This window comes from Osmerus mordax, chromosome 26, assembly GCF_038355195.1.
Source record: "Osmerus mordax isolate fOsmMor3 chromosome 26, fOsmMor3.pri, whole genome shotgun sequence".
Taxonomy (NCBI): Eukaryota; Metazoa; Chordata; class Actinopteri; order Osmeriformes; family Osmeridae; genus Osmerus; species Osmerus mordax.
In genome coordinates this window covers 6,352,937-6,371,853 of record NC_090075.1, presented here as the reverse complement: position 1 = coordinate 6,371,853, position 18,917 = coordinate 6,352,937, and positions in this window count along the sequence as shown.

Genomic DNA, 18,917 nt, shown 5'->3' with positions numbered 1-18,917 from the left:
CTCAGAAGTACACAAGGTCTGCGGAAGCTCCGTTTCGAAAAACCATGTCGAACCAGACCTAGTCTAGCAATGACATAGTTCCATGTAGAACCGTATAGAACCATGTCAAACCAAATAGAACCCTGTGGTCTAGTAATGAGACAGTACCAAACACAGCCATGTTGTCTGGAGATGCCTCCACACACAGGAAAGACTCAATTGAAGTTTGTTTCCCTGGATGTGTACAAGACACTGTCCAGCAGCCATAGGTTGGCTGTGCAGAGTCTGCATCGGAACTCTGCTCTGCTGTGTTCTATTCTACTATGCTCTACTCTGCTCTACTCTGCTCTACTCTACTCTGCTCTGCTCTACTCTACTCTACTCTACTCTGCTCTACTATGCTCTACTATGCTCTACTCTGCTCCCCTGCTGTCTGGAGGAAACACAGGAACCAGTCCCACATCCACAATCACTAACCAAAGCCTGTGTGTGTGTGTGTGTGTGTGTGTGTGTGTGTGTGTGTATGCATTGGTGTGTGTGTGCTCAAGTCTAAACTCATGTAAGGGTATTCTGTGTTTGTGGGTTTCCTTGATTTTGAGACTGAAAGCAATTTCTTTGTGGTGGTGGGGGGCACGCGATGAGATGCTGTGAGATTGTGGTGAGTCAGCGTACACACATACACACACACACACACACACACACAGCAGCAGCAATATTGAGTTTTCTATCTTTTCAGGATCAAATGAACTCACAGGTATTATAAACGCATTAAATATTCACCAGTTACTGATATCAGCTTTTTGTCTCCATTGTTCTGGAGGTCATAAACACACACGCAATCGCACATGCACCCAGTTGCACACACGCAGGCACACACACACATACACACACAGGCACTTACACACACACACACACACACACAGGCGCACACACGCACACAAACTGAATAAGCAGGATAATTGGAGGGGTCGGGACCCTATAAACCACATCATGGAAACGACTCTCATCTTCTTTATTAATCTCACTGTAGTGTGATATATATGCCATTAATAATGGAAGACTCTATGAAGCCCAATGTGTTGTGCCTCAGTGTGTGTGTGTGTGTGTGTGTGTGTGTGTGTGTGTGTGTGTGTGTGTGTGTGTGTGTGTGTGTGTGTAAGTGTATGTGTGAATGTGTGTGTGTGAGTGTGTTTGTGAGTGTGTGTGAGTGCGTGTGAGTGTGTGTGCTTGTGAGTGTGTGTATGTGTGTGGGGAGGGGTGCAGGTGATAACAGGATGCACATGTACAGTCCCTCTCTCACTGGCCAATGAAAACAGAGCAGGACTTGGGGTCAGAGGTCATGGGTGCCACATTAGTCAGGCAGATTTGGCAGCTGTGACGGATGCATGCTGGACAGGCTGGAGGACTGAGGACAGGAGCCAGGTTCAGGGAAGGGGTGAAGAGCTAAACAGTGTTAAAGGGGAGGGGCTAAAGAGAGACTGACGGGCGAGTCAGTGAATCAGTGAGGGGGAGTCATTAAGTGAGTCAGTGAAAGTGAGTCAGTGAATCAGTAGATTTCCAGGATTGGAGGATCTGCTTGCTGGGTCCGCGGTGCTAAAAGCTGATGGCGCTCTGCTGGCTCTCTGCTGGGTCCCGACACAGGAAAGGTTTTTACAGCTTTGAGAAGGATGATGTCAGGGAGGGAAGAGGAGGGGAGGAGAGAATAGAAGTGGAGAGGAGAAGAGAGAGAGGGGAGAGAGGGGAGGTGGGAGAGAGGATAGGTGTGGAGAGGAGGAGAGAGGGGAGAGACGGGAGAGAGGGTAGGTGTGGAGAGGAGGAGAGAGGGGAGAGACGGGAGAGAGGGTAGGTGTGGAGAGGAGGAGAGAGGGGAGAGACGGGAGAGAGGGCAGGTGTGGAGAGGAGGAGAGAGAGAGGGGAGAGAGGGGAGGATGGATGTGGAGAGGAGGAGAGAGAGAGGGGAGAGAGTGGAGGAAGGATGTGGAGAGGAGGAAAGAGAGAGGAGAAGAAGAGAGACAGAGGAGAGGAAGGGTACAGAAAGGAGAAGAGAGAGACCGAGAGGAGAAGAGAGAAGAAAGGAGAAGAGGATGTCCTGAAGACAAACAGACACACTTTCCCAAGAGAGCAAACACAGCACCAGGACACAGCAACGATCCAGGCTCCCAACAGACAGAGAAGTAGATCTGGCAGGCAGAAGCAGCAGATATCAGAGACACGGAGGGGCACATCGCCACGCCAGGAGACTCTGCTGATCCGTGTGAATGGCAGAGTCGAGCGGGGGAAAGAAAAGACAGTCCTAATTAGTCTGGAGCCTGAACTGCCTCTGGAGCAAAACTTTGGGCTCTAATTACAGTCATCAAAACATAATCTTCTCGTTGTTGTGTAGGTCTGCCTCGCCCCTGCTTGTGACCTCGTACGGGTTCGATTTACAAACTTTCATAAATCGTCTTCAGAGATGGATTGAGCCGCTGGAAGCCATACAGTAAGGGTGTTGTCTTCCCAGCATTTAACCTGCTGTGTGGCTGAAGTTCTGTTGACAGACACAGATGTTAAGCTAACCACGGATGCTAATCTACACACAGACGCTAAACTAAACATGGATGCTGAGCTAACCACAGATGCTAAGCTAAGCACGGATGCTAAGCTAACCACGGACGCTAAGTCACCCTCCGATACCCTTCCTGGGGGAGGCGTGGCCAGGCTGGTTAGAACCAGGGTTAGACAGGAGACACACAGGGTTAGCGACCCTAATGGAAGGTTGCCTGGGAATCAAAGGGTGGAAATAGAACCCACTAATTTAGCCTCATGCGCTTTACTGTAACTCATGATTTCCCTCTCTTCTCCTCTACAATTCTCCTCTCCATTCCTCTCCTCCGCACTTCCTCCTCTCCTCTCCTCCCCTCCCTTCCCCTCCCCTCCCCTCCCCTCCCCGCCTCTGCCCCTCCCCTCCCTTCTCATCCCTTCTTCTTTCTCCCGTCCAACCAGGCAGGTGCTAGTCGGTAAACCGTCGAAGCGTGATCTAGAAAAACAATCTCCCAGTTCATTACTAAGCTGCTAATGTACACACACGCCACTCCTTAATGGAAACCACGTTGTGCTTTAGGGGCGCCCCGGAGAGTGTACCACTACGGCTGCAGCGCAGGGGCCCGGGTTTGATTCCCGCCCGAACCGTGGCCTGCACGTCTTCCCCTCTCTCTCTCTCCCTTCTTCTTTCCTGTCTCTCCAACTGCTTCCACCAACAAAACTGAAGGAAAGTCCAAAACTAGCTTTAAACAAATCAACAACAACAACAAAAACGAACATGTTGTGCATGTTGCTCGAGGGGTGGAAGGCTGTGACCAGGCCCGGCTTTTGATTGGCTTGTGAAAGCTGTTGGTTGTGGTGATTAACAGCACCCCTCCGTTGGAACAGTGATCTGAGTGGAGATATGGAAAAGGCTTGACGTATGACACGGCCCGCTAAAAATAACAGAGCCTCATCAGGGTTTCTGCGTCCGGCCGTAACTCTGAGAGCATGTAACCAATTACAGGCCTCTCCCTGGATTTTAGATTTATAACTAATAAATCAAGTGGAATATCGCTGTGACGACGGTGAGTTAGGCTGTGTCGCATGCCGCGCCCAGTGGCCGCCCCCACCCATACCCTCCGTACCCCCCCTACCCCCCCTACCCCAGCCCCCCTGCCTACCTCCATCCTCCACCCCCCCCCCCCACCTCCATCCTTTCCCCCCTGCTCACTACGTGCCCCTCCTACAGTGCGTCCTCTGACATCATGTCTGTGGCAGCCATCGTTGCCGTGGTAGTCCGGGGGGGGGGGGTTATGCTGAGTGGGGCCTGGTAGTGTCTGGGGGGCTGAACAGGGGATGTGATGTCATAAGTGCCAGAGACAAAGACAGGTTGGAGGGTTTACACACAGCTGGAGAGCTGGTGTTTGAGGGTGGGGGCGTGTCCAGTGTGTGTGTGTGTGGTGGCCCTGTCCAGTGTGTGTGTGTGTGTGGGGGGGGGGGGGCATCAATCCAGTGGCGGCAACACGTGTCTGTTTCTTTGAAAACCACCCCCTCATCCCCTCTCCCTCCCCTCCGCTCTCCCTCCCCTCTCCCTCCCCCTCCCCTATCCCTCCCCTCTCCCTCCCCTCCCCTCCCCCTCCCCCACCCCGCCTCCCCCACGCCGCGTGTTTGACGCGAAAAACATTCCCGAGGCGTTCGACTCTCCCTGAGCGAAACCCAAGCTGCCCTCGTCTCTCCGGGCACCAGGGTCCGGTCAGGGCTGATCAGGCCTCGCGGGCTCGGAGGGCTCCCCGTCACAGAGAGCTGCTGTTCCTCTCCCCGCTCCAGCGCCGGCGCAGGTACACGTCCACAGTCGTTCACTTCACCTGGATCTGGCTGGAGCCAAACGTTTGATGCATGGAGACCAGGAAGAGGCGGTCAGCGGGTTGCTGTGGGCTTCAAAGACCCTCTCACACTCACACACACACACACACACACACACACAAGCAGCAAATACTTGGAATGTTCCGCTATAAGCCCAGCGGAACACCTGGAGCAGCACGGCCTTCTGGGAAATTCCCCCAGCATCCAACCCAGAGGTGTGGTGTGGGGAGGAGCCCGCCCACAGAGCACACACACATGTACACACACACACACACAAATGCACACACACACATACCCACAAAGCACACACACTTACCCCCACACACTGGTAATTACTGCTGAAAGGAATGCTCTACTGTAGAGACATCCCTCACGTATCCAGGCAACAACACAGGCCACGGCCGAATTAGACGCTGATTCCCGACGACAAATGAAGGAAGCGGGTTGTGATCCTGCCGCCGGGCCTGTTCAGCGCAGGGAGAGGAAGCAGGAGTGAGTGTGTGTCGATCGTGTGCCTGGGCGTGCCTGCGTCGAAACCACGTGTTCTCTAACCGCAGAGAGAGAGTGGCTGTGACTGGCGGGCGCGTGGGAGGCGGTTCGAGGACGGAGGGGGTTTTGTTTGTTTTCTCCTGACTCAGGGGACACGGGAGGGGGAGGACGTCATGGTGACGAGAACGAGGCCAGACAGGACGACCAGACGCCATCTGGGAGACCTTCTGCAAACGGACCCGATGCAGACAGCGTCTGTCACGGGCCCGGAGGAGGAGCCAGGTTCTGCCGGTCCAATCAGAGATCCCTCAGCTCTCCTCGGAGAGACGCAGGGGTCTCACGGCGGACAGGAGAACTGGGCTGAACCCTGGATCTGAGATGGGACAGACTGTAACCCAACACGTTTGTATTTCAGTCGCGTGGTGACGGAGCAGTCTGTTTACCAGACACAGTGCAGGGTAACCACGTCAGATCGACCAGGCAACAGTGCAACAATAATGATATCTCAACTTCAGTGCAGCAATAACATCTCTCAACTACAGGGTGACTGTAGTGTCCTCCTCTGAGTCTCCTTGGAGACGGCGGGAAAACAGGATCTCTGATTCAACGGTTAGCGTGAAGCACTCCTGATGAGGCTGGTTGTGTCTTGAAACTTGAACTGTTCTGGAATCTGGCCCTCGCCCTTGCTCCCCCCCCCCCCCCCCCCCCCCCCCCCGCTGTGTAAACCACCTGGACTCACCTGCGGGTCTGGAGCCTGCATGATGTCACGGCTGAAGTCAGGAAAGGTTTGATAGCTTTATCGGGGAAGGTATAAAACACGAGATCTCATAATCCGGTTCAGCCAGATCGTGTGGGGTGGGGGGAGGTGTGTGTGTGTGGGGGGGGGGGTACTAAACTATCAAACTCGTACACCGACACACACAGTGAGACACTGATATGCAGACACACACCAAAACACACCAACATACACGGACAGGCACATATCGGCACACAAATTCACATACTTTTGACATTCTATCAACAACAAAAAAACACACACACACACACAGGGGTGAATGGTACACCAACAACATGTGTGATTCCCATCGCCTCAGCTCATCGTTAGCTTTGTTTTACGGCCCCTCTCTCCTCGGGAACACACAGCTGGCCCTGCTGGAGGTTAAATCACCCGCTTCATACATTTATAGATCTCACAAGCTCTTTTCCACACTCCAGCGACACTTGTAAAGGCAATCTCTCTCAGTGGAGGCTTTTATGGAGTAGCCCGACGATTCGCAAGAGCAGCCAGAACAGCTCTGTGTTGTCCCCCAATAGCAGTGTGAGTGTGTCTGGGGGGGGGGGGGCAAATGGGGTTTGTGGTGTAGGGAGGGGGGGATAACGAGGGAGGGGGGAAGGGGGGGGTTGTCCCCAATTAGGTGTTTATGCCCCGTTCACCTCTGAGCGCTGAGACTCTGTCAGACCTCTGCGCTTCTGATCCAGCGCTGCTTGTTTGTCGCTTTGGGAGAAAAAAAAAAATCTGATGGGCGAACACAGTTGCTGTAAACCTCAGTAAACGGACCTGTAAACATTTACGGAATCTACGTGTCACGATAACTTCCTACAGTAGGTAGGTAGTGTTGCCGTGCTACAACAATGAACAAGTCTTCTGTTCACCAGGGGAACCCAGCTCTCTTAACTACACATCAAGCACACGCTCTGGGTAAACTGATCCCAAGTCTGTTATGCCTCCAGTCTCCCATTATGACATCATGTAAACAGTTTATGAAAGGAAAGCCTATCGTAGCTTGTTTACCTGTCTACGTAAACACATCTGTGGAGATAAGCTCTCCCCACGGCGAACAGGACAAGGTCAGCTTGTTTTGAGATGCAGGAGAAGATCCGGATGAATGTTTCATTTTCTATGTTGTCATAGTTTGACTGCTGACACACCTAAACAGCTTGGCATCATACTTTTATATCTATACTCTATCTTTCAGATGTTATACTATTTTGCATCTTATTTAGCTTGTTTGTCGGTTATTTCACTTATTTCTTTTATTGCTGACACGTTGACAACAGCATTGTCGGGGAGCGACCAGGTGGTCGTGATGCAATACTCTGACCAGCGGACAGGAAGCAGGAAGTGGCCCAACGCGCCCTCTCTCCAGAACATTCTAGGACCCTGAGCGCTCCTACATCTGAGGCCCACTAACACCTCGCTCCGGACCCGTGGAAAACGCTCCAGAACTTTCCAGGAACATCTGGCCAGTCAAGTCCTCCTTCTCCTGCCAATTAGAGTTTTGTTTTTTTTCTCCCTCACTTCAAAAAGCTGTTCCCTGTTCTCCTGTTCTGGGTCTCTGCAGCACCTTCCTCTCTCTGTTCTCAACCTGCCCTGACTGGACGCACACACACACACACACATGCAGATCACGCACACGGAACACACACACGTATACACACGCAGAGAACACACACGTACATGTACATACACACACATGAAAGAGAAACCATAAAAAGGAGCTAATCTGCCTCGTTTTTTAAACATGCAGAGTTTGCTTTTACAGCCTCCAGCTGGAGGTCCCCTTTAGTACGAAACAATCAGTACACAGAGAGGGGGGGAGAGAGAGAGGGGGGGGGGTGAGGGGTGGAGAGGGATGGAGAGAAAGAGGGTGGGGGGGGGAAGAGAGAGGGGGGTGTGGAGAGAGAGAAGGTGCCACAGAGAGGGGGGAGGGGTGGGGGTGAGGGTGAGGGTGTGGAGGGGTGAGGGTGTGGAGGGGTGAGGGTGTGGAGGGGTGGTGGCGTGGAGGGGTGAGGGTGTGGAGGCAGACCCCGGGGTCTGTATGTCAGGGCTAGGACCTCACATCCCAGGTGTCATGGCGTCGCTCATCAACATGGCTTCCTCCCCTCCCCAACTCCTGGATTCCAACCGGGCTCCTCTGACTCACGCACGTCCCACACTCCACAAACTTCCACAAACATCCCTCAGGTGATGCCACCGGAAAGCGGACAGTTTGATGGTGAGGGAGGGCAGCGGTATGCAGGCAGAGGAGGGAGCCTAACCGACTCAGCTGTCGCACTCGCCAGGAGGGCTGTCAGCCACGCAGGAGTCCGGCAGAGGAACATAGAAAACACCAGAAGGACAAGGTCTGCCCTGACTCACGTTGTGTTCCTCCACAGAACCCCGGGAAGTCATTGTCAACTTTATGACTGAAATGTGTGTAATCCTGTCCAGAAGGCTTTGGCTCCCAGGGGCAGGGTACGCCCGTCTGCCCCCTCCATCACCCCCCCTGCCCCCTGTACCTCTGCAGACAGGCCTCTCCTCTGATGGATTGTGCTCTGTCCAGTCAAGGTGGCTCCACGCTTTCATCATCCCCGCGGCTGCCTGCAGCGCAGCCGCCCCGCCCCGGGAGTTAAAACGAACGCCCCCGTGTCACCGCGCAGGAGATAAAACATGCGTCCTCTTCACAGATCATACATCAGTGTTACCCCCCGCCCCGATGCCAGGAGGCAGCGAGGCATGCTGGGAGGACGACACACCTAAGAGATGTCTTCAATCTGAGGAGTAAACACATTAATTATCCTGGACGCACGCAACCATGTCCTTGGAACCAGGCTTTCGATATCTCTGGAGAGATTTGTCAGTTCCTCCTGCTGTATGTTCCTGCAGCTGTTACTGGGTGTTACCGTAGATGTTATTGTACAGTATGTTACTGGGTGTTAATCTATCTGTTACTGTATGTTACTGTATGTTACTGTGTCTGGGGTGGATCTCACATACTTAGACACACACAGTCTGGCTCTCAGGTACACACACACACACATATGCTCAAGTGCTCAGGCACACACACACACACACACGTCAGGAAGAGGGATCGTGTGTGTTCCTGGCTGTGGCCTGTCAGGAAGCTGACACCAGAACCTCCCTGGACCATCAGAGTTCTCCTCTCTGTTCTCCAGCTTTCAGACTCAATTACAGGTGATGCTTGTGTTACCGGGCCGGCCTCCGGGCCTCACGCTCTCCCCCCTAGCCCACCCCGGCCCCTGGCCTGTACTGGATCTGATCTGTGTGTGTGTGTGTGAGGTGGTCCTGTCCAGTGTGTGTGTTCTCCAGTAGTCTCTGTGTGTGTGTGTGTGTGTGTGTGTGTGTGTGTGTGTGTGTGTGTGTGTGTGTGTGTGTATGTGTCTGTGTGTGAGGTGGTTCTGTCCAGTGTGTGTTCTCCAGTAGTCTGTGTGTGCGTGTGTGTATGTGTCTGTGTGTGAGGTGGTTCTGTCCAGTGTGTGTGTTCTCCAGTAGTCTGTGTGTGTGTGTGTGTGTGTGTGTGTGTGTGTGTGTGTGTGTGTGTGTGTGTGTGTGTGTGTGTGTGTGTGTGTGTGTGTGTGTATGTGTCTGTGTGTGAGGTGTTTCTGTCCAGTGTGTGTGTTCTCCAGTAGTCGGTCCCAGTGGCCCCTATTCTCTCTCCGACCATGAACCAGGCAGGCAGACCCCCAGTGGACACCCCCACCCCATCCAAGCCCTCCCCAGCCCCCTCCCCCCCCCCCCCCCACACACACACCCCAGACCTCACTGGGGGACTGTTTATTTGCAGAGCTAGGTACTTACTACGTACACACACACACAGCCACCCAGAGAAAAGAACTACAAGCTTTCATTATCTGGAGATTGAAATCAGGCCTCATTAAAATGAATGACCGCCATTAAAGCAGTATTAAGGGACAGATGTCTTTACTGGTGAGGGTGGGAGAGGGGGGGAGCGGGCACTTGACCAGGGCCAGCAAGTGCTTGAATAAACAGCTTGAGATTTTTTTCTTCTTTCATTTCTCTTTTATTCTCTCTCTCTCTCTCTCTCTCCCCTCTCTCTCTCTGTCTTTCTCTCTGTCTTTCTTTCTCTCTTTCCCTATCTTGCTCTCTTTCCTTCTCTCTCTCTCTCTCTCTCTCTCTCTCTCCTCTCTCTCTCTCTCTCTCTCTCTCTCTCTCTCTCTCTCTCTCTCTCTCCCCCCCTTGTTGAGACTGACCCTCCAGATTACATCCACCTGGTGAGGCAGGTCCCTCTCTCCCTAAACATTCTAATCATGGATGAAATTAATTTATACGTTGCGATAATTGTTCCTAATTGTTTCTTTGAAGGGGCTGGAGTGAGGCGGGGGCATGTGGCTGACAGATGTGTTAGGAGGGAGGCTGGGGGGGGAGGCTGGAGGGAGGCTGGAGGGGAGGCAGGGACCAGTGGGGGGTTGGGGCTCTAATCCTCTACCTAAAGCTCTCTGAGCCTCCATGAGGTGTGGACCCGACCCCATTGTGGCTACACACACCCTCACCCGCCCCCAACCTCTAGCCCCCAACCTCTAGCCCCCCAGCCTCCAGCCCCCAGCCTCCAGCCCCCCAGCCTCCAGCCCCCCAGTCTCAGCCCCCAGCCTCCAGCCCCAGTGTGTGCGTGCATGCATTTGCGTGTGCGGGTGTGTGTGTGTGTGCCAGGGACTGTCTGTCTGAACCTGTTCTTCAGTTATTCCCCTCTGAGCCTTCCCACACACAACACTCTACTCTCTCTGCACACACACTCTCTACCCTACACAGGCATACACACACACTTTCCTCTCAACACACACACAAACGCACACTCTCTCCACACACAGGCTAACCTCTACACTGGCCACAGGAGGGTAAAGTGCCGCTAATGAAAACACACGCACACGCAAGCAAACACACTCTCAAAGCATGTACAAAGACAGTGGTTAACATGAGGACTTAATGTACTGCTGCTACCTACAGATGTCCACATCCATGCACATGGGGAGTAACACGCACATACACACACATGCAGACACACGCACCAGACATTCGCACCCACTCACATACACAAACACACACACACGTACCAGACACACACACATGCACACCAGAAACACACCATGCATCAAGAACCCACACACCCATCAAACACTCAATTACCTACACACATATTCACACACGCAAACACACACACACACACACCCAGACCATAAAACAAACACTATCACCTACCAAAACAGGCACACATACCAGACTCAATTGCACTTACTCAGATGTAAACTGAACCAGACTGGGCCTTTGATAGACACACACACACATACACACACTCGCAGACACACACACACAGGTTCCCATTGAAGAGGAGATTATTTTCTCTGTCTGCCTGAGTGGAGCTGCAGTTCTCAGTGAGAGGCTGTCAGTCAGCAAGTGTTCCCTGGCTGCTGTTGAATCTGACACAGCCCAGCAGGGATCTGTCTGAGGGAGGTCTAGAAGCTTCTGGGCTTCTCTTCGCATCTCTCCTTCTCCCCTCTCCTTTCCTCTCCTCGATTCTCCTCTCCTCCTCTGCATTTCCTTTCCTCCCCTTCTCTCTTCCTCTACTCTTCTCTTCCCTCTCTTCCCTCCTCCTCTTCTCCTTCCCTCGCCTTTCCTCTCGTCGGTTTTCCTCTCATCCCCATCCTCTCCTCCTCCTCCTCCTCTCTCTGGAGAGGAGATGTGAAGCTCTAGTGATGAGGTGTAAAAGGAGATTCTCCACAACAACCAGGAGGTTCCAATGCATCCTGGGAACAATTTCCCAGCAGCCACGAGTGCACGGGAATGAAAAATTAAATGGTTGCAATTTTCCAATTCAGCAGCTCTGCTTTCCATGTTAACAGACTTCCACACCTGGTTCATTTAGAGGGGGTTTCCACATTGAATTTACAAGAACTGAAGTCTCTTTCTTGTGTTTTTCTTTTTATAAGAGAAAAGCATTTGGAGGATGTTTGGCGAGAATCCAAGAACCGCTCCTCTGAACAGCACCTTTTTGATCTCTGCCAGGGGAAGAGTTTGAGAAGCCGACGTCGAGGGCATGTGAGAGAGGATCTCTCGGGTTCGTCTTGACCTGCACACGAGCGAGGGGCTGCATCAGGGACGGGTGGAGCGTCGGACCAGGTCTCACGCCCGTCAGTATCACACCTGCCAGTCCTCTTAGCTGAGACGGGGAGAAAAATGGAAAAAGAGAGACAGGGAGACAGAAAGAGAGAGAGAGAGGGGGGGGGGGGGCATAAAAGCTTCTGAGAGGTGTGAAAGATGATGTCATCCAGGGCGACTAAGTGTTGCCGTCAGGGTGTGTGTGTGTGTGTGTAGGGAGGGTAGAGTGTGTGTCTGAGGATTCAGTTTCACTGAGGAGAGAGACACCTCTAGATTGACTTCCAGGCACTGACGCACACCCACACGTGTACACACACACAGCGACATTAAGATGCACACACACTTCTACACTTACACACTCAATAATCAACATGTATACACACACACAGAGATCTAAACACCCATGTACACACACGCATGCATACGTACACGCAGACACACACACGCACACACACACACATTGGGATGTACCAGCAACGGTCGTCTCTCTGCTTCTGAGGTCTGCTTCTGGTTAGCGTGAACACTGTTGCTGCTCTGCCAGTGTACAAAGGGATGGATCCCATTTCAGAACATGCTTTTAATGAAACTCAAACTGGAGCACTTCTCCGACTGGAGAACAAAGCCGCGGAACCCCAGAACACCCGAGTTTTGACCGGGGCTGCGACGTGCTCGCTGCTCCAAACACGCGGGCCCTCGCTTTCTCCAAACAAGACCTCTCCGGAGCATGCACTTCCTGCCCTTCAACTCATTGACAGGTGGACCAATCGAAAACATGTCCATCCCAGGTGGACCAATCGAAAACATGTCCATTCCAGGTGGACCAATCGAAAACATGCTCTCCGCGGTTGCCGTCTAGAGTTACGTGTTGTCGCTGGAGCAGGATGACATAGGCATGAACTACAGTGAAAGACAATAGGGAGGGCAGCTTGCTACAGGCCTGGCGCTGCTTTGAAGATGAGAAACAATTTTAAAAATCCGTTAAACGAGCTGTAATCTCAAACAACTGTTGCCGGACGGACGGCGAAATCGTTGTGCTGTCTAACGGGCCCGAACACATGAAACGTATGAAAACGCAAACGGAACAGTATGGACCTCTTCAGATAAGTTATGACTTTTCGGCAGCTTTCGAAAGACTCACAGCTCCATTTCCAACACACGTCCGTTTTGGTGAAGAATGATGGAATGAAAGATTTATTGGAAATGAAATATCAGCGCTGACAGCTCTAAATCAGTCAGGGTCCCGCTAACCAATGGGAGGCTCCTTTGAGAGCAGCCAGTTAACTCTGCTGGAGGACTACGCAGGGGAAGAGACACCAGACCCAGCCATGGAGGAGTGTGGAAGAGAGAAGAAGAAGATGGAGGAGCAGACTTTGGTTTGGAAGAGTGAAGAAGAAGAAGATTAGAGACACTTGACTCCGTCATAGATTCTCCAAATGTTTGAATGTTTGATATTAGTTTAAACAATAGGTTTGGAAGTAATATGTATATTTTTTTAACGGACTCATCTGCAAATGAAACAAGCACACTTCACAATTTCCCCAGAAATGTTACCCTCTCGAGTTATTTTAACTTTCACTTACTGGGTATAACATAATCTTCTCTCTAGTAACATATTATATTTGATATTGCTGTGAACACCTGTCCTGTCACAATATAATCCAGGTTTTCAACTGAAACTTTGCTGGGGTTTTGATTCATAATACTCCACAAGCATGCGTAACCATTATTCTAATACAGTCCCTAATGAGTACAGGGAAATCACTCTGTATTTGACGCACAGTACTCATTCGATATGATAGAAAAAGCTAAAAAAGAAAGAAAAGGCCTGTTAATAAATGGTCTGACTGAGGGCGACAGGTGGGGGAGGGGGAGAAGGAGACAGAGGCTGGTAGGAGTGATACCTGACCAGCAGGTTGGTGATTTCTCTCTCTCTCTCTCTCTCTCTCTCTCTCTCTCTCTCTCTCTCTCTCTCTCTCTCTCTCTATCTCTCTCTCTCTCTCTCTCCCTCTCTCCCTCTCTCCCTCTCTCCCTCCTTCCCTCCCTCCCTCCCTCCTTCCCTCCCTCCCTCCCTCCCTCCCTCCCTCCCTCTCTCTCTCTCTCTCTCTCTCTCTCTCTCTCTCTCTCCCTTTTGGGACGCAGGCCTGGCAGTTCTTTGTCTCCCTCCCTGTGATCTGAAGTAGGTTTTGACTTTTGCTTCTCTTGTCTGTCTATAAATGGTGCAGGTACTTTCTCTTCTGATAGGAGGAGGCTCCGAGGAGACCTGGGCGGGCGCCAGGACGAGCTGTGTGGTGCAGAGCGCGTACGAGGAGGTGCTGTGCAATTCCCTACGCCCCCCTGAGGGACTTCAAATGTGACTTCCTGGTGGCGAAAGCCCTCGTGGTCATCGTTGCCTCCCTGCTGGTTGTGCTGGGGAAGCGCACCGAGGGTGAGCCGTCCAAGTTTAAAGTGTGTGGTGTTCTTTATGGCAGGGGTGCTGTATCTGATCCCTGTTTGCTGGACGGCCTACACAGATATACGGGACACGTTCGAGCAGCACCTGAGCAGCTCCTGAAGAGAGAGCTCGGGCCCTCACTCTACTTTGGGTGGGGGGACCGCCCTCATGCTCATCGGAGGTGGCTTGCTGTGCTGCAAGTGCCTTCCTAAAGAGGATAAGATGCACAACGCTACGGTGCTAGATATGCATTTCAGAGGACGCATTTGTACTCTTGTACTATTGTGCTCGTTTATGTTTGACACTTCGTATGGAAATGAATGTTTATGTGCTGTTGTACTTTTCAGTCTGTTAGGGTTAGTTGTGTAATCTTATCTAATTGTGTAATCTTATCTGATGAGGACTGTTTTCTTTTTACAACACACAACTATGAATAATAACTTGAAATGTTAATATGTGTATGCGTTTGTGATTCAGTTTGAAAGTGGATATGAATATCAATTCATTGAGATATTTCAGCAAGAGAATCAAATCTCCGACTGTTACAACATGACCAGATAGCATAGTGTAATACGATTTGATGAGAATCCAAGGCCCTGTTTGCCACAAGAGCATGAGAACGTATGAGAGGAAAACAGTTGATTTTCTTCTAGATCTAGATCTAAGTGTGGCAAGGACAATCCAAGCAAGGATGTGTTGCTTGGATTCAAAACCGGGTTGAATAAAAATGGCCAGTTTACAGTCAACGAAAATGCGATTAGAGTGAAAACAAAAATGCGCGACAAAACCGAAAGAGAGTAGCACCTTGTGACTTCCAGGAGGTTGGGAAGGAACTCATGCTGTGTCAACAATAAAGCTGGTTTGACCTTCAGTAGAGTTAGAGCTGTGGTGGCCATTTGAATTTCCTTTCTTTTGAGGCTTTTCCACAAACTATAACTCACCACATAAAACGTCATTTTTTGGCTTTTAACTGCCATGGTGTTTTCACGGTCGGCTTGTTCTGTCAGATCTTTTCAAACCGAGGGAACAAAGAAAAGATGTGAGATTACAGATTGTGACGGTTTGTTTGTAGATTGGTAAATATGCGGGTGGCTCACATTCTGTAGGAGAACCAGCCATGAAGAGGCTGTCACTCTGAGAGGTGAGTTTACCTGAAGCAGAGAGAGAGAGAGAGAGAGAGAGAGAGAGAGAGAGAGAGAGAGAGAGAGAGAGAGGTAGTTTACTCTCTCCACCCCATTGCTGCTGTGTGTGTGTGTGTGTGTGTGTGTGTGTGTGTGTGTGTGTGTGTGTGTGAGTGTGTGTATGTGTGTTTGTGTATGTGTGTGTGTGTGTGGAGGGGATTACGAGCCACAGAGACCGTTCTTGTTTATTGTCAGTGAGGTGTCCTTTATGAAACATAACCTCAGCCTTGGTCCTCTCTCTTCACCCTTCTGTGTGTGTGTGTGTTTTGTCGTGTGTTACAGACACGGTCACGGTAAAATTGCTTGGACAAAAAGCAATGACCAGAGAATTCATTAAGTTTGTTTGACCAACAACTTCCTGTGAGAGATAGATGTGACAACTTCCTGTCAGAGATACATGTGACGCAGACAGCTGATCATTCTGAGTTAGGGGGGATAGGGAGGGGGAGGGAGAGAGAGAGGAAGGATAAGAGAGAGGGAGAGAAGAGTGGGAGGGAGGGAGGGAGGGAGGGAGGGAGGGAGGGAGGGAGGGAGGGAGGGAGGGAGGGAGGGAGGGAGGGAGGGAGGGAGGGAGGGAGGGAGGGAGGGAGGGAGGGAGGGAGGGAGGGAGGGAGGGAGGATGAAAGAGAGAGAGAAAGATAGAGAGAAAGAAAGAGAGAGACAGCGAGGGAGGGAGGGATGGAGGGGGAAAGAAAGGAGGAGCGAGAGAGAAAGGGTGAGAGAGATGGAGATGAGAGGGGAATGGAAGGAAGAAGGGAGGGGGAAGAGAGAGCGAGGGAAGTTGAGAGGGATGAGATATTGTCTAACCAAAGCAAAAAAATGGCGGATCACTCTTCACGTTTGCACAAATGTTTTGACTAGACTAGTTAAGTCTTCTCTGTCATCACCAATCACCTGGCCATTAATTCCCTTGAGCCTATGGGGGAGGGTTGGGTGAAAGGCATCCTGGGAAAATGACTCGGCTAATCCGAAGCTGCCAGTACACAGCCCACTGCAACATTCCCGTACCAGTACAAATAACGTGTCCAGTTATTCTTTGTGGCAGCTCCAGACATTTGGGTCTGGTTCTGGTTCTGTGGGCCGCGCCCCACCTTGGCACGCAGTCAAAGACCCATCTGGGGGCTTCCATCTAAGATTTATTTGTTCTCAAGAAAACGTTTGATGAAAACCGAAATAAAATTGTTTTGAATGAGGATCATCAGAGATAATGGTACACAGTATTCTCCAGCTCTTTTATATCTGCGCTACATTTACATACAGTAAAGGGAAATATTCCAGTTTTGCCAATATCTTAGTAGGATGTGACCCAGGCTGGTTTTCACTTCCTGTAGAGTAGTTGGGGACTTCCTGTAGAGTGGTTGGGGACCTCCTGTAGAGTGGTTGGGGACCTCCTGTAGAGTGGTTGGGGACCTCCTGTAGAGTGGTTGGGGACTTCCTGTGTGTGGCAGCGGTCAGCGTGTGAGGTGAGGACAGACACGCAGTCAGTAATGTCCTCTAGGGGGGGCTGGAGAGCAGAAGAAGATGTGCTGTGTGTGTGTGTGTGTCAGAGAGGGTGTGTGTGTGTTGGTGAGCGGGGCGGGGGGGGGGTGCCACATACAAATAGTGCATGTATAAAGTACAGCTGAAGGTCGAGGATCAGAAGTTTGGAGTTGTAACAGGATTGATTAACCAGAAGTGATTAACCAGAAATGCCGCTTTCGGTACCCTTAGAACCAAGAGAAAAAGACATTAGTCAAAGTGAAGATGGAAGAGAAGCAGGGTTCTTCAGAGGGATGGGACAGACAGCTGTACCCACTCCCACATCAGCTATCAGTTTACTAGTGGTTCTATGGCGAGGGATTAAAATACTGGACATTTTGGAAATGAAAACGTTTGAGATGAATTCCGAAATGCACTCGTCTGTCTAATCTTCCCTGCGTTTGAGTTTGATTGGCTGTGGGCTGGTTAGGGTGTGGATGGGAGCGGGGAGAGAGAAACTGGGAATGGTTTTGTGATAATTCCTCATCCTGATTTCATCCTTGTGAATAATCCCAGTGACCTGATACAGACTTGCTCATCTCTGGAGTCTGGGATACAGGAGATTAGATTAAACCATCAAGCCATTAAAAAAAAAAACACACACACCACACACTCATGCACCCACAGATGTAGGGCAGAAGGGCATGGAGTGTTGAACTGCAGTGTTATTCCATCACCAGTAGGAGAAGAGGAAGTCCCTACAGTGTTGGGTTCCGGAGAGTGTCTGCATGGACACCAGCAGTACTTAACTTTAAGGGGGAATGTCTTGGAATGTTGGAACGTTGGCTTGGAATAGACCCACACACACCCTTCCCAGTCAGACATCCTCCCCACACACACACACACCCTTACCACACATACGTACATCCACCCCACAACCTCTCTCCCTGCACACTCAGACCCATCCAACACACACGCTCCCCCAACACACACACACTCCATCCACACACATACAACCACTTTCTCCACACACACACTCTCAACCTCTACACACACACACACATCCCCTCCCCACATACGCACCCTCCCAGCATACACACCCTTCCCACACACATAAAAGTTCCTGACATGGCATCTCCTCCATTCTCCACATCCCCCGCCCCCGGAACACCTGTTACCACGGTTACGCCGGTGAAAACAGCGCGTGGCGAGACGGTCCCAGCCCGCGTCATTCCCGACGTGACGGCGGTTTGCCGTAAACCCAGAGCCGGCGTTACCGTGGTAATGACACTCCAGCGCGGTGGGCGTGTTTGGCGTGGGTCCGCGGCCGAGGCCGGTGCCCGCCCCAGTCTGGCCACACTCACAAACACACACACACACACCAGTACGGGCTGCACAGGATGCTTGGGCGTCCAGTAAAAACATGTAATTAGAAACACATTGACTGGGAGCGCTGGTTGTGATTCACCCCAAGCGACAAGAGGGACAAGGAAGCAGGGGATAGAGGCAGTGGATAGAGGCAGGGGATAGAGGCAGGGGACGGAGACCGGAGGACTGGACGGTGCAACAGACAGTGACTCTGTATGGAACCAGGAGAGAAACAGAAATACGAGAGCGAAAGAATGAGACAAGGCCGCATGGAGGTCGAGAGGAAATCGTTGACTCAGCCGAGAAGACGTGATTTGGTGTGTGAGAGGAGGAAGAGGCAGAGAGGAGGGAAGGCTGGCAGGAGAGGGAGGGAGGAGCGGAGGAGACGAGGGGGGGGGGGAGAGGATGGGGAGGTGAAGGAGGAGGAAGACGAGAAAAGGAGAAGGAAGAGGAGGACGTGACCACAGCTTTGTTTACAACACGGGCTATAAAAATGGCGAGGGTGTCAGCACAGCCGTGTGGCCAGACCGCAAGATCAGAGTCAGGGCCGAGGAGGCGGGAGGCAGACTCGCAGTGAGGCCAGGGTAGGTCAGGGCCAGGGTGACCACTATGGCCAGCCAGAGGGGATCCTGAGGGTGGCAGGAGAACCAGGGGACACGCCCGGGACGACCACAAGGTTACCCCTGCTTCATGAAGCATATTTACAGCTTCTGCATCTTGGAGGACACTGCTACATGTGGCATGAGGACACCCA